Source organism: Chelonia mydas, chromosome 2 (assembly GCF_015237465.2).
Source record: "Chelonia mydas isolate rCheMyd1 chromosome 2, rCheMyd1.pri.v2, whole genome shotgun sequence".
Taxonomy (NCBI): Eukaryota; Metazoa; Chordata; order Testudines; family Cheloniidae; genus Chelonia; species Chelonia mydas.
Genome location: NC_057850.1, coordinates 65066936 through 65091200, shown reverse-complemented (window position 1 = coordinate 65091200; position 24265 = coordinate 65066936). Strand labels below are relative to the sequence as shown.

Below are 24265 nucleotides of genomic sequence, written 5' to 3'. Positions count from 1 at the left end.
ATTTGGTGTTGCAAAGGACCAAATTACATAATAGGTTTTCTTTTTCTTTTTCTTTCTTTCTTTTTTTTTTTTTTTTTTTTTTTTAAGATTTAGTACTGCTAGGATACCTTAAAAAAAGTTCAGTGATAAACATTTAACTTGGTACAGCAGATATTGAAGTAAAACCATTCTTTATGCATTGGCAATTCTAGGTCAATAGCATACCTTTTAAATAGCTAAGTCGGATATTTACAGCACAGACAACATTATAAGAAAGGAGATTGTTGAGGAGGAGGGACATTCGTGAACCACATAGATACACACTTGCACTCTTTAAAATGTAATATTTGTTACTGTAACTTTTGTAGTGTTGGTGATATGCAACATTTGCATGTTTCTCAAATGGGCACATTAATATCACATTTGTAAAGTTCACTTCAACCTAACAAAATATATACAGAGTAACATCACTGTGATATACAACAGAGTAAACAGCCCAGAACCCAAACCTAGACCTCAGATTTGGGGTATCTGTAAGATGATTTGTATCTCAGTGAGGGTTAATTTTAATTCTTTGTCAAATGGTTCCCCCTCTTCACCTCCTCCTGGACCCTCCCTCTCCCTCCATCCCACCAAAAGAAAATCATTGTTTGGAGGTTGCAACATCCCAGGTCTGAAAGTATCTTTAGTATCACACTGTATTTATAAGAATCTCAACAAAGTGAATATTTTTAAATGAATATAGTTTTCAGTTGATTGGTACATTAGGAAAGTGATCTGTCATATATAATACTGAGAGAAACAGGATCTGTGGTGAAGAGCTGCATGTTTTAGAACACCTTGGCCATCTTTACTGTAGTTTGGATGTTTTGAGAAGGGTGCTGTTAGGGGGCGTATTCCTTCACCCACTTACTTCCCTGGTCCTTCTCGCATGAACAGAGAGCAACAATACCCGAAGTCCAAAGGTGCAAACAATTTGATGTTTACTGGGATGAACTTCCAGCAAGCATGATTCCAGCTTCCTTCCTTAGTGTCCTGCTTCCCAGCTCTGACACCACAGAGCCTTACCTGTGTCCATGGTCCCATTCCTGCCCTTAGCAGGACATGATTCCAATTTCCCCACCCCCATTCCCTGTTCCCAGTCCCCCCCTTACTTCCTGATTGATTGCAGACTATATAGTAAAACTTGAGTTCTGCTTAGCCATACCTTAACCAATCATTTTACTGAAATTTAACTAACCAATCCTAACATATTGTAACACGATTATTTAACCAATTATATTCCACCACCTTAATTAGTTTACACCCAGCAAAATTAATTATACAGCAGACAGAAACAATCACAGAAGCAGACAGAGATTATGCAGACAAACAATAGGGAAATGGGGACTACAGTGATAGAACAAACACAGAAATGAGGATTTCACATCCCAGCTATTGATAAGTGAGTTCTTGCCAGACAGGATGCTATCAAACTAAGTTTCCTTTTACATCTTCTAGGCACTTCCCTTTCTCTGGAGGCGATAGGCATTATCAGGACAGGATTGTATTTTTAACAGCCAAATAGCACCTTATTTCAATGGGACTAGTTTGGAATGTGAGGAGGTGACCGTTCGCTTCCCAGCTTATGGCTGCCTCTGCTGCTTAGCCAAAGGCCTTAACCTAAGAACAGGGCCTCAGACTGTCACAGTAAGAGAAGGCTCTTACACCAGCAGACAGTGATTTTGATTCTTTCTTTTATACCTCTATAACTAGCCAAGTGATAAGAATACACCTAAATTCTTAGAGTATAGGTCTTTACAGACAGGCCTGAATATCTATATCCTAACAAGTGCCTTTTGCAGTCTTTATTTAAAATGACTACATTTGCTAGTTTGAAATAATGGTGTCATTATTTAGTTCCACTGAATGGAAAAGGCAAGGTTGTGTGACTTAGATATCCTGTGCTGTTAGTTTGCCTGGAATGCCAGTCCAGATTTTATGTAAATGTATTTCTTCTTTTGGATATGCAGCAGAGGGGACCCATGGCCCCTCCCTCTCTCGGCAGGCACGGGTCATCTCTGATATGCAGTGCAGGAAACAGCACCTCGTGAGGGCAGAACTAACCTTAGTTTGGCTAGCTGAAGAATGTTGTATGCAGTCCAGTTGCATTAAGTATTATTGCAATTTTTTAACTGAATGTGGCTTGCCAAGAGCTGTAAAGAATAGATCACATAATTGTAATCCAGTCTTCTATTTCAGCATATGTGATAAGTACTGCAGAAACTGGGAGACTACACAGGATTCCCTATAATTAAGGCTACATTTCCGTCATGGAAGTCACAAAATCCGTAACTTTCAGAGACTTCCTTGACATTCCTCTGCTTCAGCCCCAGGGGATGCAGGAGCCCTGGAAGGGTTTTAGCAACAAGCAACAGGGGACACCTGCAAGGTTCCAGCAACCGCTGACAGACTCCTGAGGAGGCCTTCCTCCGGGTTCCAGTGATGGGTAACAGCCTCGCACAGGGGGCGAGGGAGGAAGCATCGGAGGAGCGGCTAGGGTGTCCCATTTTCTCTTTGGGAAATATGGTCACCCTGCAGCTCCCAGCCGCCGTGGGCAGAGGGGGAACTCCATAGCTCCCAGACACCATGAAGCCGGAGCAGCAAAAGTCACAGATAGGTCACAGGATTCCATGAATTTTTGTTTATTGCCCTCGACCTGTCCATGTCTTTTACTAAAAATAACCATGACAAAATCTTAGCCTTACCTATAATTAAACGGCCCATTTCTTAATATGTGATATGAAAAAACCTCACTTGATTAGGGAATAACTATAGAGTGGGATTTGTCAAACCTGGTTCCTAATCTTGCTCCAGCTCTGCCCACTGGCATGCCCATTTTGTATATTTGGCACACTTACAGTAGTATCATTGCAGTAGTAAAGCAACAAGAAGCTTTGCTCAGCATTGTGTCGACAGATGTGCACTCTCCTGAGCCTCCACTGGGAGTTGAACAACTACCTTTATTCTCTGCACCTTCACAACCATCTCAGAAACTTGTAGAATTGAGCCCTAATAGTTCCTTTAATACAGAAATGCTTTTGTTTGTTTGTATAATCATAGCACCTGGGAACCACACTTATGGACCAGGATCCCATCCTACTAGGTGCAGGTCAAACACAGAACAAGAAGACAGTCCCTGTCCCAAAGAGATTATACAACCTTGATAATTTCTCTTAACTGTAGAGCTACCGTGAACTTTTCCTTATCCTTGATTTGGCCCCACCACGGAGAAATTGTTGGTCCTTCAATATGCACCAAACCCAGTGATCACACAATTACACAGTCTGTTCTTACAGTGTACTTCAATGGTTCTCAACCAGGGGTATATGTACCCATGAGGATACGCAAAGGTCTTCTGGGGGCACATTAACTCATCTAGATATTTGCCTACTTTTACAACACGCTACATAAAAAGCACTAGCGTAGTCAGTACAAACTAAAATTTCATACAGACATTGATTTGTTTATACTGCTCTATATACTATACACTGAAATGTAAGTACAATATTTATATTCCAATTGATTTATTTTATAATTATATGGTAAAAATGAGAAAGTAAGCAATTTTTCACTATCTCTGTGCTGTGACACTTTTGTATTTTTATGTCTGTGTAACCAAGTAGTTCTTGAGAGGTGTAACTTGGGGGTATGCAAGACAAATCAGACTCCTGAAAGGGGTACAGTAGTCTGGAAAGGTTGAGAGCCACTGGTATACATTGTCAAAGTCCATAGTAAACCCTAAATAACAACAGGGAGTATAAGGATAAGACATTCCCGTTGCATTAAAAACTTTTTTTTTTTTTTTTTTTTTTTTGCTTGCACAGTGCTCTAGCAGGATCCTACCTACCTCACTGAACTGGACTCCTTAAAATATAGGTGTCTTCTTAAAATAATAATAATAATGAATTGCTTGTGCATCTAACTCAGTGAACAGTGCCCCTTACACACATATGTAACTCTCCTCCTTAACTCTTCCATGTCACTCCATTTTGTGTGTGCTGTAGACTGCCACATTGGGAGGTGAAGCACTGTGTAGCAATGCAGAAGAAACTAAGGGAACCTAGAACACAAGAAAGAAAATATACAGGAGACATATAATGTGTAATAAGAAGGAAAGTCCTTAGTTTTTTCAAAGAATAGGAAAAGGAGTGATGGGATGAAAGGTTAACAGAACAGATCACGGGTGAAGGGTAAATAGAGGTTGAGAATTGGGGAGCAAAATAATTGGTGTGGTGGAGAGGGAACCACCAAGAAAGTAGGCACAAGCAGAGCTTCTATTTTGACTGTGTACATTCTAGTAGATTTCATTGCATTTCCCTGGCACATGCCCACAGCTGGGTTGACATGTGGGTAGAGATGATGGAATGCAGAATGCTGAGGATGGAGTGAGTCTAATGGGCACTGTCATTATTGGGCATGTAAGTGAAGAGCCAAGATTGGTTATTTTTTGTTTCAAATGACGTGCCTGTGTATCTTTTTCCTCTCTTCCCCATGTGTTGTACCCTACCAATATTCTAGTGCCTGCTCCTATTCTCCAACTTCAAACCTTCTTCAGATGACTCCTAAAAACTCATTTCTGCAGCATCACCTGCAAAAAATTAGAGTGTTTGCAGCTGGAGGAGATGAGGAGGACACAGAATCCCCCTCCAAAATAATCACACACAAGTGCCTATTTGAACCATCAAGAGGTATGTGAACCTAAAATGAGTAACTCTGTAATCATTATTGTGATGTTACACTTCATATTCTTTATGGAACTATGCTTATGATATGGATATAGCATTACTGAGATGTACTTTATGCAAGATGGCTCATGTAAGATATCATTGGAAAGGTTATGATTTACTGAATGTGATTATCCAATTTGTATGTCTGTATCATTTCTGTATCTGAAGTTAGAAATATTGACCATGTATCTGTATTTCAAATGTGCTACTTTGGGTGACACCCCCAACTAGCCCTTCAGGTACAACAATGAAAGACAGTGGACTGTGAAAGAGTTTAGTCTTCCTGTGGACGCTCTAGATAGCCTGCGAGTAATGGCTGCTACAACCCTGCAGAGACATGGGTCTGAGTTACCCGGTACTGGACACCCCCCCTTGGAATGCCAGTGTTTTTCCACTGGAAGACAAAGGGTTTCTGCTATACACAAAAGCTATATAAGGCAGGGGAGTGACATCAACGTGCTTCTCCTCTGCCTCCCCAGCCAAAAAGACACTGAAAACCACCTGGAAGCAAGAACTGAACTGGGGGGAGAAGAGTTGAGCCCAGGCTAGAAGGGCGTCTAGCTTGTCAGTAATAATACCTGAAGTTTCAAGCTGCAGGCCAGTGCTGCTGACTTTCAAGACTCTCTGTAATTTGCCTGTGACAATATTTAGGGTGAGAAATTACTATTTGTAGCCAATTTCTTTAGTGTATCAAGCTTAGTTTGCGTGTTTTGTTTTATTTGCTTAGTAAACTGCTTTGTTTTGTTTGCTATCCCTTTAACCACTTAAAATCTGCCTTTTATAGATAATACATTTGTTTTATTATTAAACTCAGCTTATGCAATTTCTAACTGGGAAGGGGGGAGAAGGTGTGCATATCTCTCTTCACATTAAGGAAGAGGGTGAATTTTTATGAGCTTCCACTATGCAGATTTTTCTATACGCAAGACAATATACCTTTGGGTTTATCTCCCAAGCGGGGTGTGCATGTGAGTGCTGGATGAGTCCATTCACACACAGCTGACTTCAGTCTGCATCTGCAGCTGGGTGTGGCCCTACCTGTGTAGGTGTGCTGCAAGAGGCCAGAGAGCCTAATTCAGCAAAACAGGGAGAGGGAATCCAGGCTGGTGGAGCAGGAGAGGCTCAGTGAAACCCCAGTACATCAGGTGGCATCTTGGATGGGGGAGGTCCAACCCGTCACAATTACACATGTCCTTCCTCTCTCCTCCTCTTCCTAGTGTGGGTTTGTATTATATCCTTATCGGTTATGTCCATTATTATGATAGTAGTCTCTTCAGGGTTAGGGACCTGCCTTCTCTGTTTTTTTTTAAATTTAATTAAGAACTTAGAATTATTTTATACATATGCTATCTCAGTAGCAATGAAAATTCAGACCCTGAAACAGAAGACACACACACAAACGCTAGTAAAAAGTGAGGTTCAAATCTAAGATCAACCTTTGTTCAAGTCTGAAGTGGAGAATTAATCCTTGAACTCCACATAGAATCATAGAATATCAGGGTTGGAAGGGACTTCAGGAGGTCATCTAGTCCAACCCCCTGCTCAAAGCAGGACCAATCCCCAATCAAATCATCCCAGCCAGGGCTTTGTCAAGCCTGACCTTAAAAACTTCTAAGGAAGGAGATTCTACCACCTCCCTAGGTAACGCATTCCAGTGTTTCACCACCCTCCTAGTGAAAAAGTTTTTCCTAATATCCAACATCTTACGCTGCTTCCAGATTCTTTGCCCGCAGAATTGCCTCTGGTGCTTTGAGAGCTCTTATGCAGATACCATACACTCCTCCAGCAAAATCCAGACATTGTTTAGCAGGGCAAAGCACAGTTGGAGATTGGCTCAATGCCCAGAATCTTTGCAAAGGCCCTTTTTTCCCCCAACAGCCCTGGAGTGTAGTTGGGGAAATACCCAAGACTTTCTCCTTGAGAGCAAAATGAACGATATCCTAAGACACTTTCAGTATAGTATTTCTGACACCTAGCAAATCACATGTTATGAATACTGGCCGAGGAGAAGTTTTCTATGGGCAGATTCTTCCCTGGTAACATTTTATTTTTTTGTAAAGAATTTGAGGAACCTGAGCGAATCTACTCTAAACAGACCAGTTAGCCATTTCGAGGGGTGGAGGGAGAAGTTAAGACACCTGATCTCTCTCTTTAGAGATCTCCATTAATTGCAAGCTGGTAATTGAGTTAACTTTCTCCAAAGCAGTATGATAGTTTCAGAGTATATAAGGCCGAGTATCACAGGTTGACGATACTGGCAGTCACCTAAGTGCACTTCAGCTGGCTGGTTTGGGGGTTGTTGGGGTTTTTTTAAATTTGTTTGTTTTAAGAAATTAGTTCCCTCATTGATGTGTAGTGACATCTAAATAATATTGAGCTTTTTGCAAAGGTTGCTGATATTCTTAGATAATGCTGCTTTTGGCTTGGGACTTGATTCTCCACTGTCTTACACCATATTGTAGTCATTTATAACTTGCCAAAGTGAATATTAAATCAGAAAGATAGGAGTTTCACACCATATAGGAGAGCCCCTTAGCTCTCTGTCGGGCCACTTGTCTCTCTGTTTCCCTTACTTGTGGTAATAGTCTGCCATCTCCCCAAGCAGATGGGTGAACTGAGGTTTAGCCTTCCGCCAAAACTTATATTAGAGTCCTTTCCCTCCCACTGATAGACAGACCAGTCCACAAAACTGCATTAGTTCTTCACCTCTGATCCAGGATTGCCTTCTCTGAGTTCAGCTAGCACTCCTCACCTCTTTGGGTTATGCTCTCTCTTTAGAGGCCCTCCCTAGGCACCTATCTGTAGTCTGTTCAGCCCTTCCAGAGTCAGGAGTTCATTTTCCCTGTTGACACAGGGTTACCCTCCTTGAGCTTAATAGTCACTAAGTCCTCCCTCAGCCCTTCTTGGGCTCAATCATCCTTCTCCCCTTTTATGCAGGGATTTCTATATCCTGGAGGTGGTGATGCAGAGGAAACCCAATCTTCCCTCTACCCTGTAGCAAGCGGCATTTGTCCACTTCACTCAGACCCCTGGACCTCCCCAGGGATTCCTGTACCACAACTCTGTCTTTTTCACAGCCGCCTTCTTGGGCTGAGTGCCTCTATCTGGGTCTCAGTTCCTACATGACCTCCATGGTCTGCCTTGCAGTCCCTCTTGGGCCAAGCCCCCTTTCCTAGCTCCTTAGTTGGGGATCCACCCTCCAGGTCTGACCTCTCCCTGGAGAGCTACTATAGAGCAGCTCCCAGAGCCGCCATCTGCCTTTGAATCTTTTCTTCCACTAAAGGCATGCATCTTGTCCTGTAGTCTTGCATGCTACTCAGTGGTCACCTAATCTAGCCACTTGACCATTTCTTTATTTGAGACTGTTTGAAAGGAAGGTTTTATTTTATAGCATCTTGAAGCTTACCACTAGATCTAGAACAACTAGAATTCAGGAATCTTCAAAGGGACAGCAAAATTAAAGTTTTATATAATGGCATGTAAAATAAAAATTGGTTGCAAAGATGAAATGAGAAGAAGTGAGTAAGGACTGATGGAGAGGGCAGTAGACTGGGAATCAGGAGTCCTAGATTGTATACGTCCATTGGTGAAAAACACGAATAGTCAGATTTTCTAAAAATAGCCTCTGATTGTGTGCACCCAAGTTTAGATCCCTAGCTCTGATTTTCAGAAGAGCTGAGCATTTACATCACTTGTGATCTGTTTGAATTGTGGCTCATTGTGACAGAGCAATTTCCTGTACTATCCTTAGGAGACCTTGTTGAATTAAATGTAAAAAAGTTTTGGATCTGTTGTGCTAAATGAATGGTTTACATATTATTGTGCGACAGGATTATATGTTATCTCTCTAGGGCGGAGATGGGATGTGAACTCTGGGAAGTGTTATGAACTTCAAAGGACTATGCTGAACACTGGGACAGACAAGAATAGACGTCTGGGACAAACAGGGTCAAGTGGTTTGCCTGGGGAATCCCTATGGGGAGGTGAATGCAAAGTCCCCACCTTTAGTTATGCAAAAATCCAGGCTTTTGAAGCTATGCCCTTGAGGAAGGGCCATTATCTGCTGCTCCCAGAGTCTCAAGAACAAAGGCCCAAGCTGTATAAAGGAAAGACTGTTCTATTCATGAGTGGTACTAGTTCTGAGCTAAGGCTGTTATGGACTTTGTAATGACAGAAAAACCCCTATGTGGTATTTGAAGGACTGACTCTGACCAGAGCCGGAGTTGGAGGTGATCTCTGCTGAGCTTTATTAGCATGTGTAGAGGTTCTTTTGTTTTAATATGTTTTCTCTGAAACACTTTTACCTTAAGAATAAATGTACTTACTTAGAAAGAGTTGTGTGGTAACTGCAGGCAGTTATGGCTGGTGGTAACCTTCGAAGAGAAACCAAAGTAAAAACATTGGCCTGTTTAGGCAGCGTGGCTTGTTGCACAGTTCTCTGCCTACACTGTGAGCCTGGAAAAACTCCTGGTCAAGAGGGAGAGAGACATGGGTCTCCATCCAAGAGAGATAACAGCTGAGGAGCCTAGGGTGACCACAGTGGGGGAATACAGGTGCAGTTGCCCTAAATTGTGACACTCTGCATGTCTTAAAATCAGACTGTGTCTGCATTTAAGAACCCATAATTAAAAGCCATTTTTATGAAAAATTGGGCCTAAACTTTTCAGTGTCAGAATTTACCCATCTGTAAAAATGCGTGCAGTAATACACCCATTGATAACAATAATATGTCATAATAAATGTTGGGAGAGTTAACATTTCATATGTGGCCTAAGGTCTTGGATGGAGAATGCTATGCACTGACAAAGCAGTTATTATATGTACTATTTATTAGTGGACGCCCTTGACTGCTTTGTTTTGAAATAATCTGATTTACTTGCACTAGTCAGAGCAAAAACTGGGGTGAGACGGACAGAAAGAGAACTTTATCAGAGTTTAAAAAGCAGGCAAGTCCAAGATTCTTCGGCGTAAGATAACTGGTCTTCAGTTTAAACAGACAGAAATATGAAGGTTCCAGTTACCTTGTTGGAATTATTGTAATTAACACTCAGCTTTTCCTTCAACAGGGAGAGGAATGATGCCATACCATCATGGAAATACCAATCCCAGTTTTTCAGTGAGATAAGATAGGCAGTAATAGGATGTCACAGCCAAAAATTCCAGTCATTTTAAAATTCACATAAACCAACAAACTACATAAGCTGAATGCAGTGTGGTTGGAGCTGTATTGGTCCTGGGATATTAGAGAGACAAGGTGGGTGAGGTAATATCTTGTATTGGACTAACTTCTTTTGGTGAGAGAAACAAGCTTTTGAGCCACACACAGCTCTTAAGAAGCTTGTTTCTCTCACCAACAGAAGTTGATCCAATAAAAGATATTACCTCACCCACCTGGTCTCTCTAAAATCACGTTAAGTGTGCTGAATAGATTTGGTAGTTACTTTTCTGCTGCCAATACCTGAGTTGGAAATATTGACTTTGTCAGTAAATTTGCACCATAAGGAGCATTTAAAAGGGCACGGCTGACACCAGTCCCTTCCTATGAAATGCAAAAAGTTTATACTAAATGAATTGTTAAACCAGTGCCCAACACCAAATGTTTAGAGCCCACTGACTGGGAATCTACCATTAGACCTGTATGGCTTTATAGCTTTTTTCTGTTTCTGTCTAGAGGTCGTTTTGCGTAAAGGAACAAAAAAACTCAAGAGGAATAAGGGTTTGGGATAACTCGATAGCTAGGGGTCTTTTAAACAATCAATTTTACTTTCTTGTTTTCAACCTTGGAGTACTTTTGTTGTAAATTAGCTGCTGCGTGGCTCTGAAAATTCTTCACTTGTACATCCCACGCTCTAACCACCTGCTGTATTAAACACTCACTGCATTCCTAAGTGGAAAGCTGATTGTATCTTTGAATTCTTTCTTTTCATTTACATGTAAGGTAGCTGTGCATCTTTCCATATTAAACTCTCAAGTGTATGTTCGCATATTCTGCTAGAAAGTTGTAATCTCCCGGTCAGTTCAAATAAAGTTGCATGTGTTGTTGTTTTTTCTTATGGAGATATTGCCATACTAATGCTGTTTAGGGTCAAGTTCTCACTAAACATGGGAGAAAGAAAAAAGCCAAACAGATTTTAAACAGCCAGCCAAACTATATGTATATATAAATATTTTATCATTGTATAAAGAAGGCAGGCTGCAAACAGCAGGCTGCATTTCACTGGCAAGGTGCTGCTTTAGAAAATAATTAAAACATATTTTATAATTTCATTCTGTTTCACTTTCTCGTGATTTTCTTCAGCAAAGTAAATAGTCCTTTTATTTGTTTTATTGTCCTACTATGCTCTCATTGGCTCACTCAATCTAAGCAGAGTTGGGCCTTGTCAGTACTCGGATTGGAAACCCTCAAGGGAAAGTCAGTTTCTGCAGGAAGTGATAACGTAAGTGGTAAAGGCAACTGAATATAAATACACATGAATACCATGAATTTTGAAGTATTTGGCTATCCCAGTTCAGCTAAATAACTACTACTCTCTCTCAGCGGACAGAGAAAACACACTTTTTCTTCTAGACTAAGAACCCCTGTTCCTTTGAGCCCATGGCTAGAGAGAGAGCTGTCCTTCTTAGAGACCCAGCAAACCACCCCTAACTCTGCAGGCTCAGCAGCCTAGTCTTGGGGCTCGCATATCCCATTTCTGGTTTGGGGAGAAAGAAGAGCTATTTCCAGCTGCCATGAAACTCACTTCACAGGAAAAATACATCTGCCTCCTTCCTCTGGCTTCATGGGGAAGGGAACAAATAAATTGCCTCACGTACCCCTAGCTCAGTAATCACCCTTGGTTGGTCTCAGCACATAAGAGTGACAAGATTTAGATGTTTTACACACACACACACTCACTCTCTCTTTCCCCAGATCCCAGAATCCCCACACACTACCATAATGTTCTAGTGAGAAAGATGTGTTTGTAGATGTCTTTGGAGAATGGCTATGGCCTACTTACCCCCTCCCATGCTCTTGGGAGGCAGATGGCTAACTTAGTCCATCAATCCTTCTGGAAAAAGGAATCCCTATATCTTTCCCCATATTGTATCCACAACAGGATCATCTGGAAGTCTGATAAGTTGACCACTCCCTTCCCATTCTGCAACAGGATTAAGAGACCAAGACCTGGCTCTGCTGCTTATTGACACTTCATGATTCTGAGGCCAAGACAACACCACATGCTCTTAGTGTTTCCCATAGTCTATTGCAATTTCAGTGCTGGAGTGTTAAACGAGCAGTAACCAACTACAGAGCCATAAGTGAGACAGAAGAGTGTTTTCTGGCCCTACTAATAATAATTAAAAGTGAAGATCTTAGATTTTAAAACTTCTGGAATGTTAAGAGATGCAGCCTGATTGAGAAGTTAGGAGTTCACTTTGGAGAGGAGCATGTACAATGTATTATTATTGTATTCTTGTTTTTATTTATTTCTATTACTGTGATACCTAGAGACTCTAAGTGAAATCACAGCACCATTGTGCCAGGCCTTGTACAAATATAGAATGACTTTATTGGTGTAGGATCCAGCAAAATATTAAAGCTTATCAGTCTTCTTGGTTCCCAGCTTTGGGCTCATTTCTGTAGAACATTCTAGCAGGGTATCATTTCTTTTTCAACAGTTTACACATCTTCACATTTAAATCCAAACTCAGGCTAATGGCTGATTTGGTAACACTGGAAAAATTAACTTTGGACAGCCTGAGTTTAAGGCACAGATTCTAGTCTTCTGTTCGGTCAACCACGACTTCTGCCTATGCAACTGAAATGGAGGTGTCAGTTGCAACTCAAGAAGTAATTTAGCTAGTGCACTGGGTTCAGTTTAGTGGCTGTCACAGTTTTATGAAGCTGACATCAGCTTGCTTCATTCTCTCTCAGTATGACTATTGTGTTGTCTTGAAATCTTTTTTCCTGTATAGGAAGTGAATAAGAAACAGTTAGGAAGGTATAGGCAATTTTTTTATGATTCATCCCTGGCCCAAAATTAGAAATACATCCAAACTCCTACTCTTAAATCACTTAGTAAGTAGTGGGTATCAGTCTGAGCTTTAAGAAAAGCTCATCTATCATGGCTTTGGCTCTGTATTGTACACTTGTTAAAGATTGTTGAGCAAGATGCTGTTGTGGGCTTTCTTTTCTAAAAGACGATTTTGTGGAAACCTGTAAACATACTCCCTGGCCTGAGCCTGTGTTCATATGGTACAAGTCTTATTCCTGAGAGATTTCAGCGCCAACAACAACAAAAAATTCTGTGCACAATATTTTAAAATTCTGCAAAATTCAATAAATAAATGTGGAGACTTCAGCATGGCAATGGGGCCATGGCATTGGCTACATGGAGGTGGGATATTACCCTGCAGCCCCCCACCTCCCGGGATAGGGACTCAGCGGTGAGACTGCACCCGACCCTTACACAACACAAAGGCCTGGCCTGCCCCAGAAACACCCCATGGCACTGCCCCTCCGTGCCAGGTGCACCAGGTGTGGGCAGGCAGGCTCAGCCCAGCAGGATCCAAGTGTGGAGGGGCTTCATGTGGGGAGATCCAGGTGTGGAATGAGAGGGTTCTGTGGGGGACAGTCTGGGTGCAGGCAGCTCAGTGGTGGATCTGGAAGCATAGGGGCTTGTTGGAGGGTTCTTGGTGCAGGGGCAATGGGATTCTTCAGGGGAGTCCAAGTGAAGGTGGTTGGGGCTCAGCAGGGAGAGTTTGGGTATGAGGGGATGTGGCTCAGCAGGGAGGGTCTGGGTGCTGGGGGAGTGGAGCTTGCTGTGGTGGGGGTCCAGGTGCAGCTGGTTGGGGATCAGTGGAGTGGAGGATCCGGGTGGCTCATTGGGGTGGTTCAGGTGTGGGGGTATCCAAGGTGCGTGCTCATCAGGGTGGGGGTTCGATGAGTCTGCTTAATGGGGGAGCCACAGCTGCCATCGCAGCCACCAAGGGGATGCCGCATGCCAGGCTCTTGCTTCCCCCACCATTCCCCTATCCCCCCTTCTCTTACCCATCCCCTCCACACTGCCCCCTACCCCATCTTCTCCCTTCACTCCCATATCCCCCTGCCCTATCCGATCCCCCCTCTCTCATCACTGCTTGTTCCCCGCTTTCCCCATCTCCCTTCCCCCATTCCCCCCCACCCCTTTGCTCTGCCCACTGCGGGCACTTACCATTGTACAGAAAACCACCAGCACACATAGAAGGGGAAATAGACTGGCACTAGGACCCAGGAGATGGCATTCAGCTGTAGAGTCAGGAACCCAAAGGCTACCTTCCCTCACCCTGGCAGCTCTGTGCCTGCAGAAATGGTGGGGGGCAGTGACACATGCCCTCCCATGCCTCACCTCTGTTGTGGGGGCATTGCTCCCCCCCCCCCCCCCCCCGTGGTGATTTTACTGCTGCTTCGCGTGCCTGCAACTAGGTGCCCACACTTCTGGGGAGGGGCATGTGACTGCTCTTGCAGCTTCCCTTTGCTTCCCCATCACTTTCTGCAGGGAAGCAAAGAAATCTGCAGAGCAACATGATTTCTGTGTCCATGCAGTGGCGTAGAATTCTCCCAGGAGTAAAGTCTGCCATTACTGAGTTTTCTAAATTATTTAAAGCGGAGGAGAGAATAAAAGATGAAAATAGAAGGGGATAAAATAAACGATGAACAGTAGTGCTGAAGAGGACAGTATTCAGTGACAAAAATCTCCTCCATACCTAGACAAGGTAAAATAACAAGATCAGGAGGCTTGCTGACTAGAAAAGAGCAAGTAGTTTTCATAACCAGAGTACATGGCAGAACTACACCCCCAGTTAGAAATACTGAACGATGAATAGTCTGTTTGGACTAGCAGATGTTCACAAGCTGTACAGTACAGCCAATGTGGGAAAAAAAATGTAGTAAGATGCATACACTTATCTTATTTGTTACCTAAATCACACACATGCAGGAAGACTAAAGCGTAGAGCTTTCTGCTCCAGAAACAGGCCCAAAGGAGAATCAGAAGAACCAGAGAAAACTCTTCATTAGTTGTTGGTAGTTTTAAGTCTTATTTTGTTTTTGCAGCCAGCTCAAAGTGAGTACAGGCTCACTGCATCAGCCTACTGGTGATTCACGGTAGCAGGAGTCCCCAGTGGGTGTAGCATCAGTGTATCTGGTTCCTACAGGATCCTTCCTGCCTCCCACAGAACGAGGAGCAGTGTATGCGGTGCTCCAACTGTCTTCAGCTGGCGTATAGTCTCTTGGGGACCCCCCTAGGCTGCTGTATCATGTACCTGAGGCCAGACAGAGAATCAGGGAGACATAACCATCATGTCACAGATGCTGGCCTGTAATATCTAACTGGTGTAGCACATGAAAATCGAGACTTTTCATTTTACGACTGTATCTACATGAGTAATTCGGCACTGAACAGAATTTTATGTATGACTATTTTATTTATGTTAATTCAAGTCATCAGTGAAGTAAGATTTCATGCTTTTAACTGTACTTATAAGTGGCTAATGGTTTTGACTTACATTTTCTACTGATAAAGGTTTTGGGCTAAATTCTGCACTGATTTTTTTGTGCAATCACATAGAATACAGTGGGGTTGCATAAATGTAAATCAGTGCGCGCGCTCTCTCTCTCTCTCTCTCTCTCTAATCTAAACTATGCTTTAGGCATTGTGTTGATTAAGAAGTTTTTCTGTAATATGTCACTGTAAGAGCAATATGCTGGACTGACAAACTGCTGGGAGAGGTTTGTTACCAACACAGTTAATCAAATTAAATAGTGAACTTAACATATGGCTGTGCTTGAGGCGCTTAGTAGATTGTTTCACATTTAGTCGCTGATTACATTGCCATTACGTCGTCGTCCTCTACAAAATTTCATTTTGAGAGTCTGAGCGCATCTTCCTCTAAGTTTTCCCAGGGACTTCTGCCCTGCCACAAACCATGAGCCCGTTGTTGACTGGCCTGGGCATAGGTGCGCTGGAGGGGGGAGGGCTCAAAGATCTTTGCCTAGCTGCACACACAAACAAAAACCAGCACCCCAAAAGCCACAGCTTGCCCCACATATGCCATACAGAGAATGAAGAATATTTTTAGGGGTGTTATTGGTTTAGAAAATGCACTTCCTATGTTGGAGTAGCATTTAAAGCCTTAACAGTAAAACTATGTGTGTGTAATACTATAAATATTGTGCAACAAAGAATAATTAAACCAACTTCCTTGATAATTTTTAAATCTTTCATACCCAACAACCATATTGCTAACTCCTTGTTCCTGTATCAGCTTTGCCTGCTAGCTCCATCTGCAGTGTATGTTTCTTTCACAGTCACTGAACAGAATTATTGGTCTTTTGCTCCATATCATAGACATTAGACACCAGCAACGTGATTAAAGGCTCCATGGAACATTGATTTGCTTCTCTCTATTTGTATACCTTTCTCAGTCATTGTTATCCTGGGACCCAACCCAAGGTTGGTGAATCCCTTGTGACATGACCTTTTCTAGCAATTTCACAGTTTACTTCATATGCTCTAAAGGAACCCTTGAGAATTGGCACAGTTTGTTTGTCATGGAGCTAGACGATTGCAACAATCCACAGACAACAAGGCCACAATCTCATGGGCAATACTTGTGTTTTCTGTTACCGTGACCTCAGTCTTTCATTTTAGGAGATTCAATAGGATACAGATCTTGCAATTATATCTACCGCTGTTCATTATATAAGAACATCTTCATTGTTATAGTTCACGTTGACAATCCCATCATAAATCTGTATTCCTTGTAGGTCCCTTTTGCTCTTTGGGGTAGTGATTTAGCACAAGTGTTACATATTTTGAAGAAAGATTGCCATAACTTGCCACAAGTTAATTTTGCTTATTACTTTATTGTAAATTATTTAAAAATAGATTTAAATATATGATATGTTATATATTTATTCCAGGTATATATGACTCAATCTGTTTGTCTGTAGCAAGGAGGAAACTTCCCTTGATGAGTGACAACAGCTTCTTGTCTAAAACTTTCTCACCCTTCTAGTTAAGTATGCTTTCCAGTGTGAGCCCTGTGTTAATTAATGCAATGCTCTTTACTAAGTCTGCAGATCATTAGCTCCACTGTCACTGCTGCTGCTTGTAGACTGACCAGTCTTTTCATTGTGGATGTTTAGAACTTTGTGGGTAACTGTGAAACTGACAAAACTCAAGCCGGTTTCACATTACTTCTGTGGAAAGCTGTGGCCTGCGGCAGAGGGAGAATCTAAAGCCATTCACATGAGAGGAGTATACAGACATGGAGGATGGGGTAACCAGTGGACTGAGTATTCTGATATGGGTTTATCTCCATCTCTTTTGTTGAAGCTATTCCACTTTAATAAATAATTTAATATTAATTGAGCCAGAGAGAGAGAGTGAAAATCACTCGTTAAGTCCAGGAGACAGGACACTCACCTGAGAGGTGGGAGGTCCCTGTTCAAACTCCTCCTCAGGCAGAGCGGGAAATAGAACCAGGATCTCCCAGGTCTGGGGTGAATGCCATAATCACTGGGCTAAAGATTATAAGAGAGGTTCTCCTCTTCTCCCTCCTGACTGTTTTGTTTGGAGTTAGACATCTGCCTAACTCATTCTCGCAAAAAATGGTTTAGACACCTAAGCTGCCTAACTCCAGAAAAGGGGTTCCCAGCTGTGGATTACAAGCAAAGATAGAGGCCTCCCCCTCCCCCCGGCCACATTGTTATAGAGAGCCTATATGCCTAACTTGGGTTTTGTGAATCCCAGTGATTTTCCAGACACCTAAAAGGCATTGCAAAACCAAAGTCCTTTTGTGGATCCGTCCCCAACTGCTTTATTTCTCAAAATGGCTAGTGATTGGGCTGACTTTCAGGGTCTACTCTTGGTGTGGTGCACAGAAATTTTCTCTCTAGCAAGTGCATTTCAGACTGGTAGGTGTTGGGTATATTTCTCAAATTGTGGGTGGGTATAGCAGAAAAATGTAAGGACTTTTCATTCCTTTACTTGAGTCATTCCCTTAGTTAACAATTCTGCGGACTGATGTATAAACCAGAATAGAATCCAGCTCGCTCCTCCATAGTTCTAATGTATCTGCTATGCTAACAGAAGTCAAAATCAGGGGGGGAAATTGCCAGTGAAATAACCAGTCAAAAATTGAAATACAGATAGAGAGCCATATCTGCTAAGTAAGGACAACTCATCGTTCACAGTTGCTTTTTTAACCTAGCTACACAATAAGAATGATGATAGTTATTAGTTAGTATTTATTTGTTTTAAGAATGCACATTTAAAACATTTATGTAATAGCAATATACTACAAATGTACTGATTACTTTTTTCCAAATTGTTGTTTACAAATATATTGAATGAAGGGAAAACTTACCCATAATTTTTAAATACAATATGGTGGCATTCTATATGTCCTATAAAGTCTGAAGATATTTTAAAAAGTCATCAGTAGACATAAAATCGGATTCACAAGAACTTTTCCAGTTCAAATAATGATCTCTACTGTTGAAGGGGGAAGGTACTCCTGTGGGAATTCTGCACCTCTGTGTGCATAATTAATGAGCCACAAATATTTTTAATTCTTTGAACAGAAAAAAGCAGCTGCTGGAAAGTTCCTGCAGTTCTGCATTTTGCCCACCAGAAGGTGCTGTGGCACTAGAACAGAGCAGCCTCCCCGACAGCCCCAGCAGAAAATAACTTTGGCTGGAAAGTTGCCGCAGTTCTTCCTTTTTCCCACCAGAGGGCTCTGTGGTGATAGAACAGAGCAGAAGCTCCTGGCCAGCTAGGGAAGAAGAAAGAGCCTGCTTTCTTCACAGCACCTGTCGGGCCAGGTCAGGAGACAGCGTGGGGCAGCTGGGGTGGGTCAGGAGCTCATAAGGGCTAATGGGGGAAGACAGACTGGGGCAGGGCTGAATGGGAGTGGAGGCGCAGAGCCATATGGTGACAGGGGAGGCGATGCAGGGCCACATAGGGAGAGGGGAGTGGCTGAAGGGGGCACAGAGACACATGGGGGAGGGGGTTCAGGGCCACATGGGGATGTGGGGAGTGGGTGTTTGAGTGGGGGTGCCGGGACACATGGGGACAGGGGCAGATGTGCCTGACTGAATGGGAGAGGCCAGGAGTCGGCCAGGAGTCAGCCAGGGTCTGCATTGCTCCCTAACAATCCCTCCCCGCCCCATCCCCTCCCCCCCCAAAAAAACACTTGTTCCATACTTTTCCCATCCATACCAAACAACCCACCAGGTTCACACCCAGGCTCCTTCCCAGCAAAGACTTCCCTCTCCCTCAGCTCCTCCATTACCCCTGACTCCCCCAAGCTTTGCACTGCTTCTGAGGGGTGCGGGAAATACAGTTCTGTATTGTAGTTTAAATGAATTGTTACTCAGAGTTGTGTATTAATATGTCTAGTAAGGAATGTATTTGTCAAAAAACATTTCCTGAATCTTTTTTGTTGTCTGTATTGTTACAGACTTGTTTGCTGACAGGTATTTTGAAATAAATGACCAAAAATAATTGAAACTGTTATGATTATATTGTGTTATTTTGACAAATAAAATATGCAGAATTTTGGAGAATGTGAGAAAATTTTGCACAGAATTTTTAATTTTTTGTTGCAGAATTTTTTATTTTTTGGCGCAAAATTCCTCCAGGAGTAGGGAAAGGTGAAAAAGTATTGAATGCAAAGTGAAATGTTCAGTAATTGTCTGTCAGTGAGAGTAATATGTTATGTTATGGTATAAATATCAATGTCTAAAATTTAAAGCCGGTCAAAAAAGGTTCAAGATTTGTTTTGTTTGTTTGTTACTGAAATTCCAAATTTCAATCTTTTTTTCAAAAATTCTTACTACTTATCTCTCAGACTCTGCTTCATGGTGCATCTCCCAATACTCAGTACAAATATATTATGAAAAGTAAATATATACTTTTGTAATAGTCCTAGAAGAATTTGAAAAGTTCTTCTGATTTCATTTCTTAAATTTGGAAACTTTCTAGCGTACTGCACTGTGTAACAGTAGCACTCCATCATGTTCACTGAGCTGTAGTAGTGTTCACATGAGGCATTACTGCATGGCAAGCTGGTGTGCTGTAGATCCGTGCCCTAGCTTTCAGCACAGTAACTTGCTGTGTAAATAAGTTCTAGTCCTCCATCCTGCTCTAGGAGGTAAACTCAGTGGCAAAACTCTCATTAACTTCAGCGAGACCAGAATTGTGCCCTAGCACTGTGTCAGTACCATAACGGGGCTACATCAATAAGAGAAAGCTTTTTGTAAAAAAAAGGATTGCCATGCTTGCTCTGTGGGTCTGAACTTGGAAGACTTCTTCACTCTCAAATGCCATTGACTTGACTCCGAGTTCCAGATGTGGAAGGCTTATAATAGGGATCGGCCGCCTTTGGCAGGCGGCCTGTCAGGGAAAGCTGCTGGCGGGCCGGGCCGGTTTGTTTACCTGTAGTGTCTGCAGGTTCGGCCGATCGCAGCTCCCACTGGCCACGGTTCGCCATTCCAGGTCAATGGGGGCTGCGGGAAGCGGCACTGGCCAAGGGACATGCTGGTCGCCGCTTCCTGCAGCCCCCATTGGCCTGGAACAGTGAATCACAACCAGTGAGAGCTGCGATTTGCCGAACCTGTGGACGCTACAGGTAAACGTCCCGGCCCGCCAGTGGCTTTCCCTGATGGGCCATGTGCTAAAGGTTGCCAATCCCTGGCTTATAGAAATCTACCCTATATGATGTACTGTTTTTATCATAAAATATGCTTAGGACTACCTTGAATCAACTCATATGAACATTCATTAATTTTGAAAAATTTGTTGAAATGCCCTTGGAAAATGCTGCTGAAGTAGATGACTCCAGGGTCAATGACTAGGAAAGCTGAATCATAGAATATCAGGGTTGGAAGGGACCTCAGGAGGTCATCTAGTCCACCCCCCTACTGCAGGACCAATTTTTGCCCCAGATCCCTAAATAGCCCCTCAAGGATTGAACTCACAACTCTGGGTTTAGCAGGCCAATGCTCAAACCACTGAGCTATCCCTTCCCCTAAAGAGAAAGAGGCCTAGCCTGAACCAGGCAGAGCAGAGACTTGAACCTGGGTTTCCCACATCCAAGGTGTATACCCCTAACCATTGGGCTACTCTGGGGTGGAATCAATGTAGTAGTTTTAAAAGGAACTACAAAAGGTTTTTTCCCTCCCGCTCTCCTGCTGGTAATAGCTCACCTTAAGTGATCACTCTCCTTACAGTGTGTATGGTAACACCCATTGTTTCATGTTCTCTATGTATATAAATCTCCCCACTGTATTTTCCACTGAATGCATCCGATGAAGTGAGCTGTAGCTAACGAAAGCTTATGCTCAAATAAATTTGTTAGTCTCTAAGGTGCCACAAGTATTCCTTTTCTTTCTGCGAATACAAACTAACACAGGTGCTACTCTGAAAAGGAACTCTGATTTTTTTCTCTCATCATCTAGAAATAGGAGAAAGTTGTTGGAAGCTTGTTTTTTTTATATATTTTTACTTATGAAAATGTTTACATTTGTTTGAATGTGCAGTTGTGCGTGACACAGTGGCTTAGTGCATAGCTTGAATACTTTTGAAAATATAGCTCTGTTTGTTTTGTTTTGAATAAATGTATAACACTGCTTAGGCTCAACATTGCAGATGGCATAGAAGGGATTAAGACCAAGTTCTGGGGCTTCCCAAATGTCTTATGATATACAGTCCATAGTTTCTTCAGTGTACAGCCAGGTTGCTTCTATCATTTATCTGCTAAAGTAGTTAGAAATATTTCTTGGTTCTTTGCATGGTTTCTCTGTTCTTCCTTCTTCCTCTGCAGTAGCGTGTGATGTCTTAGCTCATGTTAATGTTGTGTCCCTGTGTTCTCTTACATCAGGGAATTATTTAACCATGTTGAAAAGTACCTTTGCATTTTTCAATTTCTTACATCATTCCTATAGATCGCTGCTGTATTTCTGTTTTTTGTGCTATCTGATCTTTCTTCCTTTCATGAGACAGTTACCCTAGTAGGGTTTGTAATCCCCATACCAAGAAGGAGGCCAGCATTTGGCACTGTATTTTTTACATGTACTCTTTTGTGTTAAGGTATATGATTCCAACAGGCTTTTTCTGATCTCTTGCCCTATATCTTTGAGAAACCTGTTCTAATGATAACGGCAATTTTTCTTTGACCTTCAGATGGTGTTGGTTGGGTTTCTATGTGTTTAATCTTAATGCTTCAGAAAGAAGGTTCCAGTGAGGAAAGTGGAGGTTCATTTCTTGATGTCCTCAATCAAATAGTTGGAGATGTATCATGCCGACAGAATCCTCTCATGGAATAATCCAGTAGGGTTTTCTTTGTTCGATTTTGTTTGTTTGTTTTTGTGCAACGTCTGTACTTTATCTTGTTGCTGTCTCTAGTAGAAAAAGGACTTCAGATCAGCTAGCTGTGATAACCTGTGAAAAAAAGTGCTCTTTCCAAGCAAGCCCTTTCAACCTGAAACATCTAGAGTCTTCAGTTATGTATATATTTTACTAGTTATATCCTCAAACACAGAGGAAGCCTTCAACATCTTTGAGTCTAACCACAGCACTTTGACGTTGTTTTTAGGGTTCTGGCAGGTCAAATATATTAAAGTTTAAAATCCTTTTTCCATCATTAAAGCTATTAAAAGAAAAAATACAGTATCTTCTCTCTCTAGAAATCAGTGACGGAAAAAAGAAGTGTAACAAAAGAAGTAGCTTACTGTTAGCTGATATAGGGAAAACCGCTGAAACCAGAGTGTAAGGAAGCTGCTTTATACCAAAGAATCTACAATTCTATGGGAATGTACTTCTGTCTTCATAAATAGCTCGTGAGTAGAGCTTGTGTAATCCAATTTATACATTATATCTGGATTATAAACTGCAGTCAGATATGAAGCACTTTTGATGTTTTTTGTGTGTAAAGATGCTATAAAAATAAATAATAATCAGTGTTAATACATCATATATCACAAAACAATGGAATCTGTAACACGCTTCACTGGTATTCAAATTTAATTCATTTAGTAGAAGGCATTCTTTTCATCTGTTTCCAGTCACCAAATTCAGTTCTTGAAGGTGAAGCTATATAACATGTGCACTTCAGTTGGCAACTGTTTGTTGTTTATTCCAAGGCAAAAAGTTGAGAGTACATATCAGTAATTTACAGGTAAAAATTAAGTCCAAAGATGTAATTATCTCAAAACCAATCATTACAAACCCAGGAAATTCAGAGTTCAAAACACACATTTTCCATGCTTTTCCCCTTCTTGGTGTCATTTCGTATTGGATTTATTTATGTATTCTCAGATAATTCCTTCTTTAATCAGTTCTCATACAAAGCACATGGAGTGCTGTAAGTTCGGGGAAGATGTGTGTGTTTCATACATAAACAAGATGCTGAATCCCAGCTTTAAGTGCAAAATGGAACTCAAACTTAGCTATGGAGCCACAACCAGCAGTGGTTAGTAATTAGTATGACAGTCGTGTCTAGAGATCAGGCACATAGGTTTGGTCTATAATGCAGAGTTAGATCAATGTAGGGCGGCTTATGTTGACCTAACTATGTCAGTGCCTACACTTCAGGCTTGCTCCTGCTGATGTAAGTGCCGTACTACACCGACATAACAACTCCACCTCCACGTTGGTGTAGTTAGGGTGACCTAGTGTCTATGTAGACATTGCATCACTTATATCAGCTGTTGGCTAAAATTCTTGTCAATTTCACAGCTCTGTGCTGGAGCTGTGAAATTGACAAGAAAAGCTATTAGGTTCCCTGCTGTGAATCCTGCACCTGGCTCACAATTTGGGCTGTCATCCCAGGGCAGGTGGGTGGTGCCCTCCTGGCTACTTGCTTCCAGCAGGCTGCTGCCTGGGCTGTCCACTCCCTTCTGGGAGTCCTGCTTCCCACTGGCTCTCCGCTCATAGCTGGGCTGCTGCCCGGGCTCCCTGCTCCAAGCCCAGCTTCTGGGCACTGAGAGCCTGGGCTCCAAGCTCCCCATGGAGCTCCCAGAGTGCGGCTACTCTGAGCAGAGATAATAGCAGTGTGAAATTGACAAGAATGTCAACTGCTGATAGGCTCTGCGCTGTGAAATTGAGCCCTCACAGGGCTCACAGCTGGGGCTGTTACCCCGAGGCAGATGGGGGACTCCAGCTGTGAGCCCTGCGTAGCTGTCAGTGCCCCATAATGTCTCACTTCAGTCAGTGCAAGCACTCCTGGTGAGGATGTGCTCTGCTGTCAGAAGGAGGGTAGTGTGGACACCAACAGCAGCTTAAATTGAATTAGTGGTGGCTGTAGATCGACCTAAATTAGTAGTGTAGACAAGCCTGTAGTCAAAGACAGTTCCTAGCCTAAAGACTTTACATAGAGTCTAAATAGACAAAACACACAGTGGGTGGGAAGGGAAACAGGCACAGAGAGGTGAATTTGCACATCAGGCAGTGGCAGAATCCAGGGTTTCTTGACTGTCTTATCTTATCTGT

General features: G+C 42.3%; 1 protein-coding gene across 7 annotated transcripts in view; it reads left to right on the top strand.

Moving 5' to 3' along the window:
- Positions 1–24265, top strand: part of FAM110B (family with sequence similarity 110 member B) — a 186142-nt gene that overhangs the window by 146211 nt on the left and 15666 nt on the right. Inside the window, exon 3 of one of the 7 annotated variants that reach the window (XM_037892580.2) lies at positions 4540–4709. The exons of 5 other annotated variants lie outside the window; for them this stretch is intronic. The gene's annotated coding sequence lies outside the window, so the exon portion shown is untranslated. Of the gene's footprint in view, positions 1–4539; positions 4710–18357; positions 18598–24265 lie in introns of all 7 variants that reach the window. One more of the 7 variants, XM_043539593.1, reaches the window with a different exon arrangement.